The sequence below is a fragment of the Equus caballus genome, chromosome 8, assembly GCF_041296265.1.
Source record: "Equus caballus isolate H_3958 breed thoroughbred chromosome 8, TB-T2T, whole genome shotgun sequence".
NCBI lineage: Eukaryota > Metazoa > Chordata > Mammalia > Perissodactyla > Equidae > Equus > Equus caballus.
Window position 1 is genome coordinate 78,648,697 of NC_091691.1, and position 21,209 is coordinate 78,669,905.

The 21,209-nt window shown below is 40.4% G+C and overlaps 1 long non-coding RNA gene across 1 annotated transcript; it reads left to right on the plus strand.

Annotated features, from left to right (window-relative positions):
* Positions 1 to 1,466: 1,466 nt before the first annotated feature.
* On the plus strand, positions 1,467 to 5,206 carry LOC111774750 (uncharacterized). The gene is made up of 3 exons (XR_002809969.2): positions 1,467 to 1,571; positions 3,973 to 4,025; positions 4,144 to 5,206. It is a non-coding gene; the product is annotated as an uncharacterized lncRNA (long non-coding RNA).
* The last annotated feature ends 16,003 nt before the right edge of the window (positions 5,207 to 21,209 follow it).

Genomic DNA, 21,209 nt, shown 5'->3' on the forward strand with positions numbered 1-21,209 from the left:
GCATTCTGGACATGGAGATAACTAGAAGATTTTACTTAAAAGGACAATGACATTCTAAATCTCTTTTACTCTTTGAAATTTAATTAAAAAAAATAAAAATTGTATGTTTGCAGTATCCAACAAAAGGGCAATATCTAGCTGACTTCTTAGAGATATAAACCATACTTAGAAAATTGTTCAGAGCAAGAGATGACTTACTTTGTGTATTCCTTGGACAGGCAGGAACAGATTTCAGAGCATCTACTATGATCGCTAACTAATAGAGGCCAAGCTACCCCCGCCTTCATAACATCAGATCTTAAGCAACGTGTGTCTTGCCATCAGTCATAGTCAGATGTAGACAGAGTAAGGTGAACATCATCCGATCTCCCTGTTGTGGTCATCCATCACTGCCTGGGGGAATTTCATAGAGCCTAAGGAGGAACTGTAAGTAGTGTGGAAAATGAACTCAGAATGAGAATTTAAGAGATATGTGTGCTTGTCCCAACTATGTTATAAAAATAATAGAATTTTAGAATGTTAGTGTTAAGGAGACCTCATAGATCATCGAGCTCAGTGCCATCACTTTAAAGATGAGATTCTGAGTGAGGAAGTGACTTGGGCAATGCCATATACAACCCATCATCAATTATTTATTGAGAAACAGGTGAACTGAAGTGAGAGGTATACTCACATACAGATCTTGGATTCAGAATCTCGGACATACTACAGAGCACAGTGACTGTGTCACAGGCTAATTAATAACCTCTGAGAGTGCTCTCGATTTCCAGCACATTAAACTGAGATACTATGAGCCCCTGGCCTGCCCTCAGGTTTGCTGTGGGAGTAGAACAAAATGGAGGCAGATCTCCACTTTTCTCGCTTTGCTTTTGGTTACACCTTCTGTCACTCTGTCTTTGTCCTTCTGTTTTATTAATTTCATGTCATAAAGAACTGTTGTCATCATCATCTCTTTAGAAGATCATAAGAGGCATTAAATCTAAATGTAGATGTCATCTAAAGATTAGAGTGTTATACAAACACAGAGGTAACTGGAGGTCTGTTCACCCATTGTTTGATGGACTGTTGCTTCCCCTACCCAGCCTTTGTGTCAGAATTGTGTGTGTGTGTGTGTGTGTGTGTGTATTGAGGGTGGATAAAGTAGAGGCAGAGGGGGGCAGGGGCAGATGCGTGAAGCATCCAGGGAGAGAATAGCAATTTGGAAAACAGCCTAACAAGGGGACAGTGGAGGGAGGCTGGAGTTGGAAAACAAACTTCAAATTTCATAATCTGAGCAAAAGCCAACTTTGACCAAATTACTCATAGAGATTACAAAAAAAATAGTACACAGATCAGGATGTTCCGGGCTCCCTCTTTTACCCAAACCTAACTCCATTTAACATCTTCATATACGATCCAGAAACAGCTCACAAGCATCCTTCCTATGTCATAATGGAACATTGTGGTTGTTGAAAACATGGCTGATGCAAGCCTTTAAGGATGCTGCATACCCATGTCTCTTCTCACTAATAGAACTGAGCTCCCAGTCAGCCTCTTCCACCTGACCCAGTGACCATGAGGCGTGACCACAGGTCTGCACTTCTCATTATGGGATCTTGCCCTTGGTGTTTAACTGGGGCCATAAGCCGCAGAATGAGTATTTGTGGATTGTCAATTTTAGCTGAAAATCTAAGGAAGGGAGATACTAACTTATTTAACAAAGAATTTAAATATTTTCATGTGAAATGGACATATGCTAGGGCAGACTGTAAAACCTGCATGCTTTTTGGACAAACAGTGACTAAAAGAAATTTCCCATAAGCGTATGCTTTGGTGATCCCGTAGGGCCTTGGGGCTGTGCCTTTGTTTCCTATGCTGTGAGGGAGAAGTGTCTGAATCCCCTCACCTCACCATGTACCAGGCATTGGATGAGAGTTGTCCTCTGGGAGGAGCTGTTACTCTGGGTAAGATAGAGATGGCTTTCTTGGGCTGAAGTCAAATACTATAGAGGAACCCAACTGAGAGCTGTCAGCCTCTGGCTGCAGCTGGAGCACTGAGTGCCTCAGTCGTGAAGGGGAATCTGGGTGTTGCCCCACGAGATCCACTACATCGTGTGTCTGGTAGCTGCTCCCCATACAGGTCTTTCCCTGCCCTATCTCACCATAAACTACTGGTGAGAATTACAGGACTCACCACGGGTCTATTATGCAAACACATGGCGCCTGAGAGAGCAGCTGTTTCAAAGGAGAACCCTCCATAGTCTTCAAGGGCTGGTGTGTGGATTAAAGTCAGAAGCAAGTAAACACAGGAAAAGCCTTTTCACAGACCACCAAATAAGCTTATTTTCCAAAATTACCATTCTCTCTGCCTCCCTTTCTGGCCCCCTCAAACAAATTATTTCCATTTCAGAGTGTCAGGATTTGCACTTAATGATTGGGATATTTGGGCGAAAAAAGCCTTTCCTCTCTTTATGTATGCATTCACCTGTGTAATATAATGGTCATAAAATTGATCCTGGTAGTTAGAATTCATCATAATATTCTTTACGGCTAAAAATATTCTGACCAACAAGTGTCATTTTCTTGCTTTTTTAGAAAAGGCTCTTTCATCAGTTTTCTTGCAAAGAAGGGAGGAAAATGTATTTTAAAATGCCTAAAAATGTTTTCTTTATGTAAAAGTCTAGTGTTTCAAGATTAAAAGAATTTGAGGATATGTCTTTATTTTTTAAATTTGGAAAGTTCAAAAACTTAGAATTTAAAAAAGCATAAAGGTCATTTAGGTATGTGCTCAGGTCAAACTCAACCACCTGATGCTGAGTACTGGTACCATGCTGTCTTCATGTAATCCTCTTTACTTTTACTCATCTTCATCCAACTCCAGGATTAATCCTTTCACTTCTCCCCTCCCATCTTAGAGGACTAGGGCAGGATAAGGAGGGATAAGCTTAGAGATATGTGACAAAGCAAACCCAAATATGAAATTATTAAGCAAAATAAAAAGAGGTCCTGAGATTAAAAAGAAAAGGATAATGTTCCATGAACTAAGGGACAGAGAAAGAACAAGCCTTTTAATAATAACACAAAGAAAAGAAAGTCATTACATTTATTTGGATTTGGTGTTATTCATGGTTTCCAACAGATGCAGAAAGTAATCATTTTCACAGAGGCAATAGGAGAGAACAAATTTTGGAGGAAACATATATAAAAATTTAAAAATTCTTGAAAGGAAGCTATTGCATGAATCTTGGTTTACTTTTACCTAATTTTTTAATTTGTACTCCTAGCGATTCCTTATAATTTTTAAATTTTAAAATCATCTTTATGAACTAATTTTATTCAATAACCTCAGCTCTTTGTTTCTAAGTTCCAGAGAGAACTAATTAATACTACTTCTGGGATCTCCTTATGTATTATTCTTTGAGGCCCAAGCAGAGACCAAGCCTTTGAGAGCCTGCATCAGTTAGCAATTGCCTTGAGAAAACAAAACAAACAAAAAACTTAGAGTCTGTGGTGGTGAGTTGATTGTGTGTCAGCTTAGGTAAGCTTGGACCACATTTCCCAGATCAGCCTTTGTCACATAGTTCTAGGTCTATTTGGGCTGTAGGAGACATTTTGCTCAAGAGGAGAAGGTGGAAGTGAAGCCTCTTCCTTCGTGTGCTCAGAAAGTTGGTGCGGAGCGTGTGGTGCTGTACCAGCGCACCTGCGTTGCTGCACCAGCGCACCTGCGTTGCTGCTTATGTCCTGGATCACCTTGTTGGCACCAGCAGCAACTGGGCCACAGCTCCTCCAGCTCACACTGGATCTCCTCCTCCAGCTGTCCTGACTCCGGGCCACATGAGTGTTCAGCTCTTCCTGCAGGTTCACCTCTACCATCTAAGTTGGAAACTTGGAGGGACAAGCAGCTGATGCAAATTCCAGTCCGTCCCTCTGCTTACTCTTGCAAATTCAAGTTTCTCTTTGTTTCCCCTGCTTTGTGTCCATCTTCTTTTCCCAGGTGCCTGCTCTCTGGACATCAGAACCAGACATGGAAACGAGTCTTCATGCAGAGTATGTAACCAGCTTTCACAATTGCTCAAGGGCAAATCCCTAAAATTCCCTTTGTTCTTTCCTTCCATTCTACCTTTCATCTACTAGAATTTTTGTTTGTCTGGCTGAATCTTTACAGGTACGGAATTTGGAACCAGAAGTAATTCTAGATGAACGCTGGTGACAAGAAAGTCTGGGGAAGAGGTATTTGAGTAGACCTCAGTAAATGGGCAGAAAACATATATAAATTTGTTTCCAAGACAAGCGCTCACCAAAGAGCAAGGAGGATCTTCATAATCAAGTGGATAAAATGACAGGTCCTGTGGACGTTAGTCACCCCATTCTTCTTCCCATGGGCTCATGGAAAAAGTGGCTAGGATATTAGAGATGGTCGTTCTTTGGCTCAACAAGTTTTTTCTACTTACCAAGGCCAATTGGCTACATTCACTGCTAAGTATCTGATCTTCCAATAACAAATATCAACACTGAGTCCTAGTTAGGGTAACATTCTCTAAGTGGATAAACCAGACGCCTGGTAGAAACTTGGTTATAGAGGACCATTTCCATCATGGAAGGGGCAGCAGTTTGCTTTCATTGGAATATGGATTTCCTGTCTCTGCTCATAATGCTTCTGCTAAAATCAACATCCCAGGACTTATGGAATATTTTGTTCACTGTCATGGTATTTCATACACCCTTGATTCTAATCAAGTCATTCATTTAAAGCCAGTGAAGTATGGTAGTGTGCCCATGCTCATGGAATTCACTGATCTTACCATGTTCCCCAGAACCCTGAAGCAGCTTGTCTTATAGATTGGTGGAATGGCTTTTGAAGTCTCAGAAACAGTGCTAGCTGGGTGACAACACCTAGCAGGACTAGGAAATGTCATGCAGGATGTTACATGCTCTAAATCGGTGACCAATATATAGTGCTTTTTCTATTATAGACAAGATCCATAGAGTTTGTTATAAGAAATGTCCACAGAAGTGAATCTTCTATGACCACAAGTGCTAGGTTAGAAAAATTTTTGCTTCCCCTCCCTGCAACTTTGGGCTCTGCTGGTCTAGAAGGTAGTTCTCAAGTAAAGACGGTTTTACCAGAAGACACAACAATAGCTCAATCAAATAATTAAAATGGAAGTTGAGTCTCTTTTCTGGACACTTTGGGCTTTAATATCAGTAATAAATAGGCAAAGAACAGGGTTACGTGTACTGGCTGCAATAATTGATTCTGATTATCAAAGGGGAATTAGGTTGCTACTTCACAGTGGGGGTAAGCAAGACTCTGGAATGCGAACGGTTCCTCTGGGATGCCTCTTAGTAGTCTCATGCCCTATGATTAAAGCCAATGGGAAACCAAGCAACCCAATGCAGTCAAGATTGCTAATGGTGTAGACTCTTTAGGAGCAAAGATTTGGGTCACTTCTCTAGGCAAGGAACCACTGTCAACTAAGGTGCTTGCTTAAGGCCATAGGAATAAAGAACAAATAGTGGAATAAAGCAGTAAAAAATATCAGCTGCGACTGTGGGATTAATTTCAGAAATGTGAGACATTTTTGCAAATCGTGACCAGGCTTGATTTTTCTCAGATAGGCTTGTTCATGCATCTGTGATCAGCTGGCAGTTTGGTTAGGACATGAGGCTCTGCTCCATATGGACGTTCATCCTCCAGCAGCCTATTTCACCTTGTTATCCTAGCAATAGCAGGATTCCAAGTTGAACAAGAGAGAGACTAGAAGAGTGTAGGGCCACATTATGATTTTAGCTGGTGTAGACTCAGAGCAGGTAGGGACTACCAAGTTTTAAGACAAAAGGTGTAAATACAAGGGGGCCCTTCATTGTGCCTGTTAATGCATTTAGTCTACCATGGAACTCTTATAGCATGTGGAGGACACTAGGATGCTGATAAATGTGTCATCCTAGCAGAAAGTCTGAAAAAATTTGTTAAATCCTTAGCTCCTGACACCACACTTTACCTGCTTAGAACTTGCGTCTTATTTCTTTCTTTGTTACTAAGAATTCAACCAAATTTTTCCAGTGTCACCTTTGCAACTCCAATTGTATTACTTTATGGTGTCTGCTTTTGACTGCATTTTACTTATTACCCCGGTAGTGACAACAGGAAGTCTGGGAATATTTGGGGTATCCCATAAACTGTATCAGCCTCCTCAAAGCCACTTCAAATAAACATACAATCTAAATAAATTTTGTGTAGATTCTATCCAAATGCATCCTCAAAGTCAATCTCTAACCCTTTTTCCGTTTATCAGATTTGAACCATGTGAACTTGCCAACTTTCAACCTTTTTTGACCTGCAAAAGTGGTGATGTCGGATAGTCGAACTAACAGATTACTGAAAATTTTGGTTTTCCCCCTTTGTCACAGTGTCTTCAAGACATCTCTTGGCATTTAACACCACCTTGGACCACCCATCTTTACATACTCCTTTCAGAAACAGTTCTCCTCATACCTGGCCTACTTAGTGGGACAGCTCAGACATTTAGGAGATTGAAACATTCCCATTGAAATCAAAATGCAACAAGAGGAAGCTAGTAAGCGAAGAAGGGGCTAAAGTGTCATTCTTTCTCTTGCAAAAATGTCAATGTCCCCTGGAGGTATACGTTCATTTTATTCTTTTATTGTGTTTGAACTATACTGGGGTAGTAGTGGTCTGATATTTAAGGCAGTTTAGGATGAAAATCTTTCTGTTGAATAGTTTCCATGTGTTAGCATCTTATAAAAATTTTTATTATTTTTGAATTGCATTTATAATTGTAATTTGCCTAGTACTTGGGAAGTGAAATAGGTGAATGGGGATATGTGTGGAGGTAAATCCCAGGAATGGGATGGGAATAATAAGAACGGCGAGTTTGCGTTTTCTCTTTTTGCCTCTCTCTCTCTTTTTAAAAAGATTTCTCTATGCTTTTTAGTTTATAGAGACTGAGATCTGGGATGCTATATTTCTTTTGATGTGTACAAACCAGTAGTATATATTAATAATTCATCATAAAAATAGACATTGAATCATAGCATGTTTGAACTAGGGAGGAATCTTAACAGTGCAGCAGGTTGACTGCCCAAGTCTGCTGGAATCTCCTTTCACCATCTTTTCCAAGATGTACAATCACTTAGCTGATGCTTGATTCCTCCCAGGAGGCTCCCACAACGTAAAGCAGTCCATTCTATTTGAGGCATTCTGATAATTGAAGTTTTCCTAAATGAAGCAAAATCTGCATCGCTGGAATTTTCATCCATTGATCCTACTTTTTTTCCTATTTGAAAGCTATTCAGAAAAAAAATTCAGCGTCAGTTGCATAGGGCAGAGTTAGGAATTGTGGTTTCATGTGAGAGCTATAAACTGGAAAGGATTATATACAGATATAGGCTGTTATTATTATTTCATGTGGAAAAATCAAGTATTTGAAATCAAAATTAGGTCAAAGAACTGAATAATTTATCCAAAAATGACCTACGCTTCTACCTGTAATTCAATTCCTAAATTAGAGAAATATCATCCAAATACTAGTCATTCATACTTAATTGAAAGTAGTATTTTTAGAAGCTTTTTCTAGAAATTTTTGACAGTCTATTGTGCTTCAACTTTATTATACAAATAAATCCCTTGAGGATTCCGTCAAAATGCAAATTCTTATTCTTTAAATCTGTGATGGAGCTCAAGATTCTGAATTTTGAGCATCTTCTAAGCTGATGCCCTTGCTGCTTGTCCAAGGACCACACTGTGAATAGTAAAACACAGAAGATTGAGGAAGAGAAGAATATAAAAGAAGTTATTGGGAGGGATATTTGGGTTCAAAGTAAGGGAATTTTCTAGTAGTAAGATCAGCATAACAATAGGGTGGACATGTGTGGTGTGGTGAATGAATGAGTTCATTCTCCCCGGAGTCAAATGGGTATGGATATATTTGGGACAATGTAGACTCAGGTAACAATTAGAATAAGTTAGAATTTTCTCAAAGTGATACGTAGGGTTCTATGTTTCTGTTTAGGTCCTTAAGGACATCCACATGAGGAAAACCTGCTAAAATGTCTCTAATTTTATACATTTTACCTATTGAAATAATCTCAGTAGGTAAAATCTCTGCACGAGTTTTTATTTTTCTGAAACAAGTTGAGTCGTTTAGAATACACACTCATAACACAACACTGTACCAGAAGATTTTCTCTGATTCTATGAGCCCTGATCAGGGGACCACGGTCAAATGTTAAAGGAAAGATTCCCCAATGTACAGCTTTTCAATTTGATGTATAGAGGTGACTCTCCAACCTCCGGATCCTTGATAACACTGCAGTGGAAACTCACGATCTACCAACAGTGCCCAACTGCAAAATAGCTCAAAACCCCAGTGAGTAAGCAAACTGACTCACAAAATCCATGGGCCGTATGTTTCTGTGCTTTGTTCGCAGGAGAGCCCCTCAGGCCTGCCTTCATTCTGAGGCCTGTTTCTTTTTATTTTACAGACAACTCTAAGAGACAACATGGCATCATGGAAGGAGCAATAAGGTGGAGTCCAGAGATATGGCTGAGATTCAGCTCTGCCAGGAGTAACTCCCATGGTTTTGGTCATGTCTCTTGCCCTCTCTGGGCCTCAGTTTCCTGATGAGAGGGTTCTAGTATATCAAGCGTTGGCAAGCTTTTTCTACAAAGGGCCAGAGTGTAAATATTTTAGTCTTTGTGGGCCGTACAACCTGTGTCGCAGCTATTCAACCCTGGCACAGGCAATATGTAAACAAAAGAGTATAGCTGTGTTCCAATCAGACTTTCTTTCTTTCTAATAGCAGGTGATGGGCTAGATTTGGTCTGTGGACCATCCCTTGCTCCCTAATGCCTATTCTGCAGAATCACTATGCACCTGCCCAATTCAGAAAATTTGTGGTTTAAAATAAGACAGTTTTGGTGAATTTTCACTAAGATGTTAATAGGTTATACTGGCTTGAAATGCATTTGTTTTTGAACAGGGAACAGTATTTTGACTCAAAGGGAGACAATTCCACAGAAGATGATTTTCAGGCAGCGGATCAAGCAGCAGGCAGTAGCAGATATTTTTGATCCCAGGGTCTTCAGAGGGCCCTGAAATCACACCACATTAGGAGTTGCTTGCCCTGTCTATATGTAAGGTCAATCTGGTTACTCAGAGAGTCATTAGCATTTGGGGGTCCTCGCTGAAGCCTTTCTGGGACTGCTTACTCGCCAGGACAGCTGAGAATCCACAATGGGAACAATGAGCTCTGTTGTTGGAACTGTAAATACTGAACTGACTGCAGCAGTTCTGCTCCATAGGACCCGGTACTGACTGCTATTCAGTTGTAAATATCCCCTTCCTGCTGATCTACTGGAGGACAGAGAGAGAGCCATTGATGTATATTATGCTAAACATCCCCTGGAATCCAACTGCAGGAAGAGAGGACAATGCAGGTGCAAAACCAACCCATTAACTTGCTGTACATCTGTTTCAGCCTCCCCTTAACTCAAGGTGCTAGGAGAGCCCACACCTTCCCTTTGAGACAGAGGGATATTTTTATAGGTATGGAATGAATATATGAGTATTTGAAAGTATTGCTGTTTTATGCCTTCAGTGGCGCCTACCTGGAGATGAAAGAGAATGACTTACGCCATTTATTTTCCCTGCAGTGTTTTTCCTCTTTTGCTAGGTGATTTTCTGCTGTAGCTAATGGAGAGCCTTTCCCTGGGAAATGATTAAATGGCTGGGGACATATTTTAGAGATGCTTACATTAATATTCATTTCACCTCTAGTGCCCATTGCTGTCATCAAGACCCTGGCTTGGGTTCCTGACCAATTATTGCATTAACTCTTTTCCTCGAGGTGATCCCTTCATTTGCTGGTTTCCTAGACTGATCCCTGCCTCACTCCTGCTTTTTGGAAGTTTGAGATTCCAAACTCTGTACTATGGTTTTGCCCTCTGGATCCTGCCTGTTTCTGCCTGCATTCTCTGAACTTGATCTCCAGGCTTTAATCCCGACTAAGCTTTGGAAACGTCCTTGCTTGCCATTAGATAGAGCAGGAGAGTGGTAAGTTTACAGAGCTTCAGAACTCAAAGGGACCTTAGAAATCATTAGTGATAGCCCTCTATTTTAACATGAAAGCTGTGAGGCCCAGAGATGTTGTTTGATGGGCCAAAGTCATCCAGATTCCACCCAGATGTCAGCCTCCCTCCCACTCCCCATCATCCTCCTCCCTGGGCAGGCACTCTCCTTCTAGTATACTTGGGGAGATTGTGTGTCTTTCCTCTCATCCTCTCATGACTGTTCCAGCCTTAGGTTATGAAACACGTGGCTCTCAGAAATGCTGGGGTCTTCTGGGGCTTTGTTAATATCATGTCCCCCACTCTTTACAGTGCCATCAATTTAATGACATGTTTGTAGCACACCTCTCCCAAATGTTCAGGTAGGATACAAGAGGCAATTTCTCTGCACAGCATGACATAACTTAAAAATGGAACACAGCGGTAGACATCCACATTGTTAAAAAGCCTTTAGTCCTTCTGTCCTCGAAACGTTTTTCATTATCTTCTTTTTCAACAAGCCCCAGCCTGCAGACATGTTGCTCAGATATCTCCTAGTTGTGTTACCAAGAGTCCCTCTAACTCACCCCTTCTAAGGCTTCTTTCAAATGCCCTTCATCCCCAGCGATTTAGCTCTCCCTTTTTTTTTTTTATACCATATACTCATTGGCCAAAGTCCAGATTCCACACAGATGTCATTTCTCTCCTGCCCCCATCATCAATCCTCTGTGGGCAGTCCGTTCCATTTCTAGTAAGTTTGGGGAAAGGATTTGTGTTTCCTCTTGTCCTGGATTTTGTTCCCATAGTAGCTTTAGCAAACCATCCTGATAAACCAGGCCAACTGATAAAGAGGGGACTTTGACCATTTCCTGATTAAGGAGGGGACTGTCAGTTTAAGCAGCATTATTTTTCTCCTCACTCTCTCATGCCTAGAAATAGGCAGAGAATTTAGACTAGACTCAAGGTTCAAACTTCCTCCATTTTTAAGTCAATGTTTTGAAGAGTTTAAATAAATATAAGCATTGGCTTTGAGGGAAAGAAGGAAACGAATCTTTATCTTAGTTCCACATAGTGAGAGTATAAACTATGTTATATGATATGGACTTAAGCTTTCTTATGTTTTCTTCTCCTTAAGTGCTTCTCCAACTTTTCTCACCAAAACCAAGTTAGGCAGAGGGCTCGTGAGTCAGCTCAACCCATGTTCACTTGCAGTTGTAGCAAAATGCCCTCTCCGGAGGCGCTGTGTTGTGGAGGGAGAGTTTAGTTGGGAGTCTCTATTCTTGGATCCCAGACCTTACTCTGCAGGTAATTTAGCTGCATGACTTTCATTAAATCATTTTACCTATTTGGAATTCAGTTTCCTGAAGGAATACTTTCGGTGCAAGAAACAGAAAAATGAAGCAACAGTAGTTTTATCTCATAGAAGGTTGTTCTGTCCTTCTGAACTTTGGCAGCCTCTGCTGTTGTTTCAGCAGCTTACTAGTGTTAGAGCCATCATCTCTGCAGTTCCCCTGGCCTCGCCTTATTGTCTCAACAAGTTGTAGCTCCAGGCATTAGGTCTGCATTTAGGGCAGGAAGGAGAAGGGGAGGGAAGCAGCCCTCTTCTCCTGTTCTTTTCATCAGCCAAAGGAAAAGCCATCTCAGAAGCTCCCAGTGGACTTTCACTCAGTTGGCAGAATCACATGAATACCCCAGCTGCAAGGGAGGCTGAGAAATTAAGTACTCGCCGTTCCAGTCTCTGTGGTAGAGAAAGGCAGAAGAAAGCGATTGTGATTATGTGTTGTTAGCCAACCCACAGTGTCTACCAGACCTTCCTACCAGTAGATAAAAGGCAGAGGTAGTGCTAGAAATGATCTCTAAGACCTTTCTCAGCTCCAACTGTTTGTGAGTCTCTGAATAGAGAGGAAGAACTCAGGATGTAGCATCACCTTTACGTGTATAGAAGCTCCTGGTTATATGCAAGTCCTCCCCGAGAAAGGCATCTTCTAATGTTCGATGTATGGGTTAGGGGAGAAGTTGCAGAAAAAGTTTGGAGGAAAATATGATGCTGCACCTTTCTGGGTTTTTCTATACAGTAATATAATTATCATATGGTAGCACAGTGTCATCCCCAGAAGAAAACAAAGGAGGCCAGTATTTACAAGAAAATGCTGTTTTGACACTTCTAGGAAAGGAAACAAACATCTATTCAGACAGACATATTCCTAAGAGAGGTAACACACATATCGGAAATACAAAATATTTTTCAATTAAACTTGTATTAATGATTTTAGATTTTAGCAAATTTAGAAAACCAAGAGAAAAGCATTTTTATTTAAAAAATTCCCTTTCGGTCTTCACTGACGTATCTAATTTTGCATGGTTACAATCTTACGTGAGTAACATTTTGTGCCCTGATTTTTCCACTCAACATAATCAGATTATTATTACTATTTTATAGAAAGTGGAGTAAGAAGAAATAGAAGGATAGGAATGACTGAAGGAAATTGTCATAGAAGGGTGGAGAGAGGGACAGGAGAAACAGGCATCCTGATGAGAATTTGGCTCCTTCACCAATGTGTCCAGGCTCTTTGTGTGATTACAAAGATCGGGACGCAAGAAAGCAAAGTGAGCTCTGGCCACATGGACAGTGGGATTCTCTTCAGGAATCCAAAACAGGTCCTTAAAGTCCAAGGACCTCTTGGCTCTTCTTAACCACTTTATGTAGCCGATAACTTTGACCTACGGAGCTCACTTCCCCTTGGAGTCAACAATTGCTTTTATGAGGAAAGCTGCTTCATAATATTTCTTTGGAAGGGCATGTTTACTTTTTGTATGCCTTAAGCACAACCCAGGAAAAGAAGTGCTCCCTGAGAAGCAATGGGTCCTCTAGTACCCGGATCACGCACACAAAAGCCTATAGGAGCCAGGCAGAAAACAAAATGTCTGATTTCCTCAGTGAGAGATAGACTAGTGTTAACTGGAGAGTCCCTGCGCCTTCTCCTCAAATCCTCCTGGTTACCACTGTATGAACTCCTGGGCGTTTGGGGCTCTCTTCAAGTACATAAAGCTTGGGAACTTTGATTCTGAGTGGTTGTTCACAAGCCATTGTGTTAGACACATACAATATTGACAACTCTGGTCTTTTCTCTGCTTCTGGACATAGAGTTGTGGAAGTAGTAGAAACGGTAAATTAAGTATTTCAGGAATCATTAATGTAGTCTGCCAATGACCTTCAGTTTTCCTCCCTTTCAAGTACACAGTAGGACTGCATTTCTTGGCTTCTTTGTGCTTGATTGGGGCAATGTAAGTAGTTTTTTTCAAATGGATTATGAGCCCAAGTGATGAGCACTTCCATGCTAAAAGCATTTAGTTATATGTTTTGTACATGACAACCTTGAGAGCTTTCTTTTTCTCTGGCACAAGCACTAACAATGTTCCACGTTGTTGCTTCTCCATTAATCTGTTCATGAGTAGCTACAAAGAACCGAACCCTTGGGGAAACTCTGATTGATAACAGAGTGAGGAATATAACTTTCTTATTAGGGCATTCAGGTTTGGGGGCTATTTACTACCATTCCAAAATTTTGTCCTGACTGTAAAGTGACCTTCTGACCAGGAAAGAATTTGAGATCTTTTACCTCAGGCCATAAAGAAAAAGTGAAACTTTTTCTAAGATAGGCAAGATAACGACATGCTTTTGCTTTTATTTATTCAGTTTCCAAGATAATGAATTGGTTCCCTGTCATCTTCAGAGGTGCCCAATTAAGTTGAATTTGAGTTCATTGCAATTCTTACTGTTGTTAAAGCTCAAATAATCCCGTGTGGAAGTCTCTTTGGATTGGCTTCTGTGTCCTTTTGGCATCACCCTAGTAATCTCTGATACATTCCATGCCCTCTTTTATGTCAAGATATTCTAGGCCCAAACCAGGAATCTGTCATTTCTCCAAAAAGCTTTAGTTTTATTTAATGGAAAAAAGAATTTTGAAGATCAGAATCTGTACTTGCTATTGATACTAGTTTAATCCCATTTTTCTAAACTTTCATTGGACAGAAGTAAGGGAAAAATGTATATATATGAGATGTTGGGAGTTCATGCTGATATTTCCAATTCGAATTCAGGACTAGAAGACTTTTACTGATTCTATGTGACTGTTGGGAAGCAATTTTCCATGGATTCCTTGTGTTTCTGAAAATGTTGAGAGCAGCAATACTGACCGTCTTGGTTCTAGACTGTCTTCTGAAGGGTATTTGTATGGCAAATAGCCCTGAAAGATAAAGATAATGTCTCCCTCTGGAACAAAGGGTGGATTTTTTTTGTGTCTAGTATAATAAAGATAGTTTCTCCCTCCAGGACAAAGGCTAGTGTGTCAGTCAGGGTTCTTCAGAGAAACAGAACCAAAAATATAGACATTAAGAAAATTTCTTGAAGGAACTAGCTGATGTAATTGTAGGGGCTGGCAAGTCCAAAATCGATACTGCAGGCCGGCAGCAGGCTAGAAACTCAAGCAGGAGTTGATTTTGCAATTTTAAGGAAGAATTTTTTGTTCTTCAGTTTTTAACTCTTAAGGCCTTCAACTGATTGAGTGAGGCCCACCCACATTATCGCTTCAGGTCAATTGATTATAGATGTTAACCATATCTACAAAATACCTTCACAGCAGCACCTAGATTAGCGTTTGATTAAACCACTGACTACTGTTATCTAGTCAAGTTTGATACAGAAGACTAACCATCACAAGCAGATTTGCTTGCAGACTATCATAAAAGATTCAGTTTCCCTAAACTTCAGGTTACTCGCTGTGATGCAAATTTGCTACATGTGTAGCATTGACCTAGGCTCCTCCATGTCACCAGTGTGGGTTTTGGGGGACAAAGAGAGCTGATGCAAACATACTGCTCATGCTTCTTGCTGTGTGTAATAAAGTAATGAGTAATAAATTCCTATGTCTCGGACCCAAAGTCTTGTGTGTTCTGTGAGCATCCATGAAACTGTGGTAGGCTCACCTGTTTCCAAGGAGGGTGAAACCTCAGACCCTTCCCAGAGCTTGACAGTTACATCCGTATCTGTTTTTTTTCATCTTGAGGATTTTGGTTCTCAAGAACACAGTGGAAAATAGAATTAGCACGACCCATAATTATTCATTTGCTTTACCCCGCCTTAGACACAGCACAGTCTCAGAATAACAATACTAATGATACCACCACTAATTATGATTATTGAGAATAGTTACAGTTTTTTTTGCAAATCTTATCCCTAGTCTCCTCTTATTTTCTTAAGGTTGTACTATGTCTACACTGTCAGATCATGTGGTTATTACATTCTCCCTTTTAACTCTCATTTAGTATTAGTTTTACAAGTGGCTGTTACAGGTTCATGTAATATTTACTCCCAGTCCTTGTGCTGGTGTTCTCTAGTAATTTTGGTTGTCTGAAGTTTGTTCTCTGGTAAAGTCCTTAGGAAGGTCTTCTGGAGACAACATGACAATGTTACATGGACACTTGCATGCTATTAACAGTCTGTGTCTTTTATACTGAAGGTCAGTTTTGTTTGTTATAAAATCCTTGTCCTACATTTTCTTTTTTTGTTTGTTTTTTTTTTTTTTTTGAGGAAGATTAGCCCTGAACTAACTGCTGCCAATCCTCTTCTTTATCTGAGGAAGACTGGCCCTGAGCTAACATCCGTGCCCATCTTCCTCTACTTTATATGTGGGACGCCTGCCACAGCATGGCTTGCCAAGCAGTGCCATGCCCGCACCCGGGATCCGAACCGGCAAACCCTGGGCCGCCGAAGTGGAACATGTGCACTTAACCGCTGCACCACCGGCTGGCCCCTTGTCCTACATTTTCTTTCCTCATATGTCTAAAATAAATTATTCAGTATTCTTCTGGCATAAACCATCTGTTGAAATATCTGAAGATAATTTGATTTCTTTCCCTTATTAGTCACAAGGCCTTTTTGCCTAGGTGACTAAAGGTTTATTTTTTCTTTAAAATTCAGGAATTTTATTAGGCTATGCTTCATGATAGTTGGTAGTCTTAGGTATAGAGTGTGCTCTTTCAATATTTTGTCTTTTTTTCCATAAAATTTTTCATGTGCTAAAGTGTTCAGTATTTGTTAATTTTTTTTCTCTAGAAAATGTTATTTATATGTTGGCTCTTTAATAATTGTCCATCTCTCAAATTGTTAATATCTCTTTCTTTTTTATTTCTGAAATATTCTTTCTTTTCACCTTCTGTGCCTCTTAAGGCATTATTTGTTGTGATCATTCTCTTGTTTTTCTTCTAGTTTAGTCTTCTATAATATGTTTTTCTTTTATTTTTTTTATAATTTATTTATTTATTTTAAATATCGGCACCTGAGCTAACAACTGTTGCCAATCTCCTTTGGTTTTTTTCCTGCTTTTTCTCCCTAAATCCCCGCCAGTACATAGTTGCATATTTTACTTGTGGGCCCTTCTAGCTGTGGCATGTAGGATGCAGCCTCAGCATGGCCTGACGAGTGGTGCCTTGTCTGCGCCCAGGATCCGAACCAGTGAAACCCTGGGCTGCCAAAGGGGAGCACTCGAGCTTAACCACTCAGCCACGGGGCCGGCCCCCTTTTATTTTCAATTTTTGAGTTTATACCTTGTTTTTGAATTTTTGACTTCTGATTTATGTTCTTTATTTTCTTAGCATTTTTATATGTATTTTAGTTAATTTTGACAGGTCTTTTTTCTTTTTCTTTTTTTTTTTTTTACAGTTTTAACACACCCTCCTCCTTTGTTTGCTCATATTTTGATGATTCCTTACATTGTTTACAGGGCTATTATTTTGTTCCTTCTCTCTCTCTGTCTTTTGTTTTCATAGTAACTTTGTATGGAATTTGATCTCAAGTTTTTCTGATGCTCAAATTAATGAATTGTAGTTTTCCTGAAATTTTAGAAGTACATTCAAATCAGATAGCTTTTCTTCACAAAGATCCTATCCTGTTGCTTTTGTTGGCAGTTCAAAAATATGCTGGCTTACATTCTGAGACATCCTGATTCTACGTCCCCCTACTTTTATTTTGACACACTCCTTTCTTTCTCTGCATTGCCCCAATCCTGCCCAATCTTCGTTCCTCTAGCTGCAGGTTGTCCTCAGTGTGGGGCAAGTCAGTTTCATGAGTTCATCAGGACTAGACTGCCCCATCCCTCAGTTCTTTCCAGGGGCCTCTCTCGTACTCACAACTGTTGGAGTCCTTCCGTTTACCCACCACTCTTTTGAGAGGAGCCCTGTTTCCTGTTTTGGAGTTTCCCTGTTCTCCGGTTCATCGCAGAACCTGTGGGTTCCTTCTGCTTTTTCCCACACAGATGCCAATACCACAGCGGTCTTGTGCTCTCAGTCTTTTGTCCCTACATGGGTTCATGTGGATATCCTGTTACCCAGGTTTGTTGAAAACGTTGTACGTACGTTTTTTTGTTTTTCTCTCCAGTTTCTCTATTTTTCTGTGGCATTCAGGGAGACCAGAGGCTATGTGGCCACCAAAACTGTCATCTTTCTAGAATTCCCCCTTCTATTTCTTTTTCATGCAAAAAGAAGTTATTTAGCAACAACTGTTACATAAATGCCGGAGATAGAAGAGGGAATTAGATGGTGCCCCTACCTTGAGGAAGTAGTGTAAGATTGAGAGAAAGCTTTCAATGCTGTGGCATTTTTCCCTTCAATTTTTTAATTTAAATTATTTTTGAAGTATAATATGCCTATAGAAAAGTGCACATCTCTTAAGTGTACAGCCCAGGGAATTCTCACAAGTTGAACAAACCCATATAACCAATGTGTACATTCGGAAACAGAATATTGTCATTACTCCATCAGCTTTCCTCTTGGCCCTTTCCTTTCCATACCCTCTGACTTACAACAGCATAGGATTAACCACTCTCCTGACTTCTGGCAGTGTAGATTAGCTTTGCATTTTTTCTCTTCTTTTTTGTGAGGAAGATTGATCCTGAGCTAGCATCTGTTGCCAATCTTCCACTTTTTGCTTAAGGAAGATTGTTGCTGAGCTAACATCTGTGCCAATCTTCCACTGTTTTATGTGGGATGCTGCCACAGTGTGGCTTGATGAGCAGTGCTAGGTCCATGCCCAGGAACCTGTGAACTGTGAGCCACCAAAGTGGAACGTGTGAACTTAAACACTACACCACCAGGCTGACCCCAGCTTTGCTTTTTGATGGAATGATACAATATCTGCTATTTTGGTCTATCATCTTTTCCTCAACATTATGCTTCTTATGATCATCATTATTGCTGTATATAGTTATATTTTGTTCTCATTTCTGTGTGAATATACCACATTTTATTTATCCATTCTACTGATTATAAGCCTTTGCATATCCTGGTTTGGGACTACTATAAATAGAGGGGTTATGAACATTCTAGTACATGTCTTTTAACAATTTAATATATACATCTTTATTGGCTATATACTCAACTAGGGATGGAATTGCTGAATCAAAAGTTAAGCGTATATTCAGCTTCAATAGATACTTTCAAACTTTTTCAACGAGCTTATACTGCCAATGGAGTTTTCATTCAGTGCTATGGGTATGATCTGGGTAGGGCAAAGCTATGACCAAAACTGACTTTTAGACAAATAGCTCCAGACGTTCTTTGTAAGAGTAGATTGAAGAGGGAGACAACAGAAATGAAGAGACTAGTTTAACTGTTATAGAAGACAATAAGGGATTAGTATAAATTAATGGAATAAAGGGATAGGTTGGATATGAGTGACTGTTTACTGGTATAATCTGCTAAACACATATGAGGGAGAAAAAGTAATGACAGTTTGCATAGAAGCTTGAGTGGGATGAGGATGGTGAGCTCAGGTAAGATATGTCAGTGCAGAAAGACCTCAAGACCTGCTTATATGCAACTCTATCCCTCTCTTTTATTTCCCATTCTTACCAGTCCTGAACTGATCCCATGGGCTTTCTGGAACTATGTAAATTAACAAGTAAAAAACCATATATTTTTTACACTTAACTAGTAATGCAGTGATTTAAATAACACAGGGTCCCAATAACAAAACAGCCGTTGAGAAGAATCTGCAATTACTGTGTTCCACTTCACACTACTGTATCATTTTTATTTTATGTCACACACAAAAGTTCTTTAAAAGAGCTAATCGAGATTGACAGCGCCTGGGCTGCAGCTCTTCCTTCTGAGGCAAACAAGTGAACACCCACTTCTTTATGCCTAGGTAGTGCCACATCCACCCAGATTCCTGTACTAAAAGCCAAAACCTTAAATTGCAATGGCATGGTGGCTGTGCTTTTCCCCAGCCCACCCTCCTTTATGACTAGGAAGGAAAATGTTCCCTGATGGCCTGAGGAAGGACATACGCATGACACCAGCAAACTCTCCACATCATGCACAAGTCTCATTCTTGGGCAGAGCCATCCTAGGTATGACAGTTTTCTTCAGTCTTCGAGTACTAATGAGATTTGCATGTGAACAGACTCTTTGCCTCTTATGGGCCCATCTGCACCTGCTATTAATTTCTTACCTGGAGCCCTAATTATAGGAGTCCAGGAAGAAATGCCTCGGATGGCACTGTCAGGACATCAGGACTTCAGGTGGGAAATAAGGTGCTGGAGCAGATGGACATTATCTGAGCAAAGATCTTGATGTTCTGTAAATATCCACTGCATAAGAATGAGAGGGAAAGGAAATATTGACAACGGAAGCAAGAAAATAACTCCTAACTACGCTACTCGTTTGTTTTTCCTGTTCTAACTTACCATACGGCACCAGGTGTGTAGTGTCATGATTTGTAGGTAATAGAATTACACTTTTGGTAAGCCTGGCTTCCTTAGGGTCCTGCATAATGAAGTAGATACCCATTGGCTTACAGGTTAACAGGAGACTTTGGATCTCATGACAACAGCATCCCGGGAGTAGCCAATGCAACATCTGGAAGACCACTCATAGGAGGAAGCTGCTGTGAAGTTTATATAGTCCAAATCTTTCTCCACATTATAAGCAGATTCATAATTCTTCCAGATTCAGCCCTATTCCCATCTCATGATAACTCATAGGACCATTGTTACAGAAGGCAAGAGGGGAAAATCTTCTCTAGTGGGTCTATGTGATATGGAGCTTCAGCCAATCAGCTGTCTAGGAAATTACCTGAAATATGTGCTCCTGAAATGTATGTGCTAGGAATACACAAAGTTCTTCACCAAAGATGAAACACATAGCTCACAAATATAGAGAAAAGGAAAAGGATACAGGATGAGATACCAACTTCTAACCATTACAGGAGGGAGCCTAGTCTAAACTAGGCTCCAAACAGTAAAATACTCAACTCCTAGTTAAATCCCTCCCCTACCCTTTTTAAAAAATGTTTTCCCTGGTGCCGGCCCTGTGGCCAAGTGGTTAAGTTCATGTACTCTGGTTCAGTGGCCCAGGGTTTCACCAGTTCAGATCCTGGGCATGAACATGTCACCACTCATCAGGTCATGCTGAGGCGGCATCCCACATAGCAGAACTAGAAGGTCCTACAACTAGAATATACAACAATGTACTGGGGGGGGGGGGGCTTTGGGGAGAAGAAGAAGAAGAAACAAAAGAAGATTGGCAACAGATGTTAGCTCAGGGGCCAATCTTTAAAAAAAGAAAAGTTTTTCCCAACAAAATCTTTCTTTTATGACTGTTCCATTGACTCCATCAGTTCATAAGCCTTTACTTGGTAGAGTAGGTCAGTTTAGGCCAGAAATAGCAAACTTGGGACCTCTAACTAATTGAAAGGGCCTTGTTTTAGTCTGATTAAGGATCACCCTTCCACTTGCAAGGCTAAAATCATAAGCAGAGTTTTTCTTTCTTTTTTCACTAGTTGAGTGGAACTTGACACAGTCAACTAGCCTCACAAAACATGTGTATGTACAGGCTAAATTTATTACCACCTCTTTCCCTCCAGAAATCCAGTGAGGGAGACAAAAATAAGGATCCCTTGTCCAAGAGGAGTTATCCTTTTTCACCCCTCCAGGCAGGGTTTGGTGCTTCCTCTGATGGCAGAAATGGACTAACAAATATATCCAAATAACCTACAAGTCTTCAAGGAAGCTGGGTATTATCTTGACCATCAAAGGAGAAATAGGCAATTGTCAGTGGATCTCCACAAGTGAAAGTGAATCAGCACTGACCAAGTGAGTGAATGT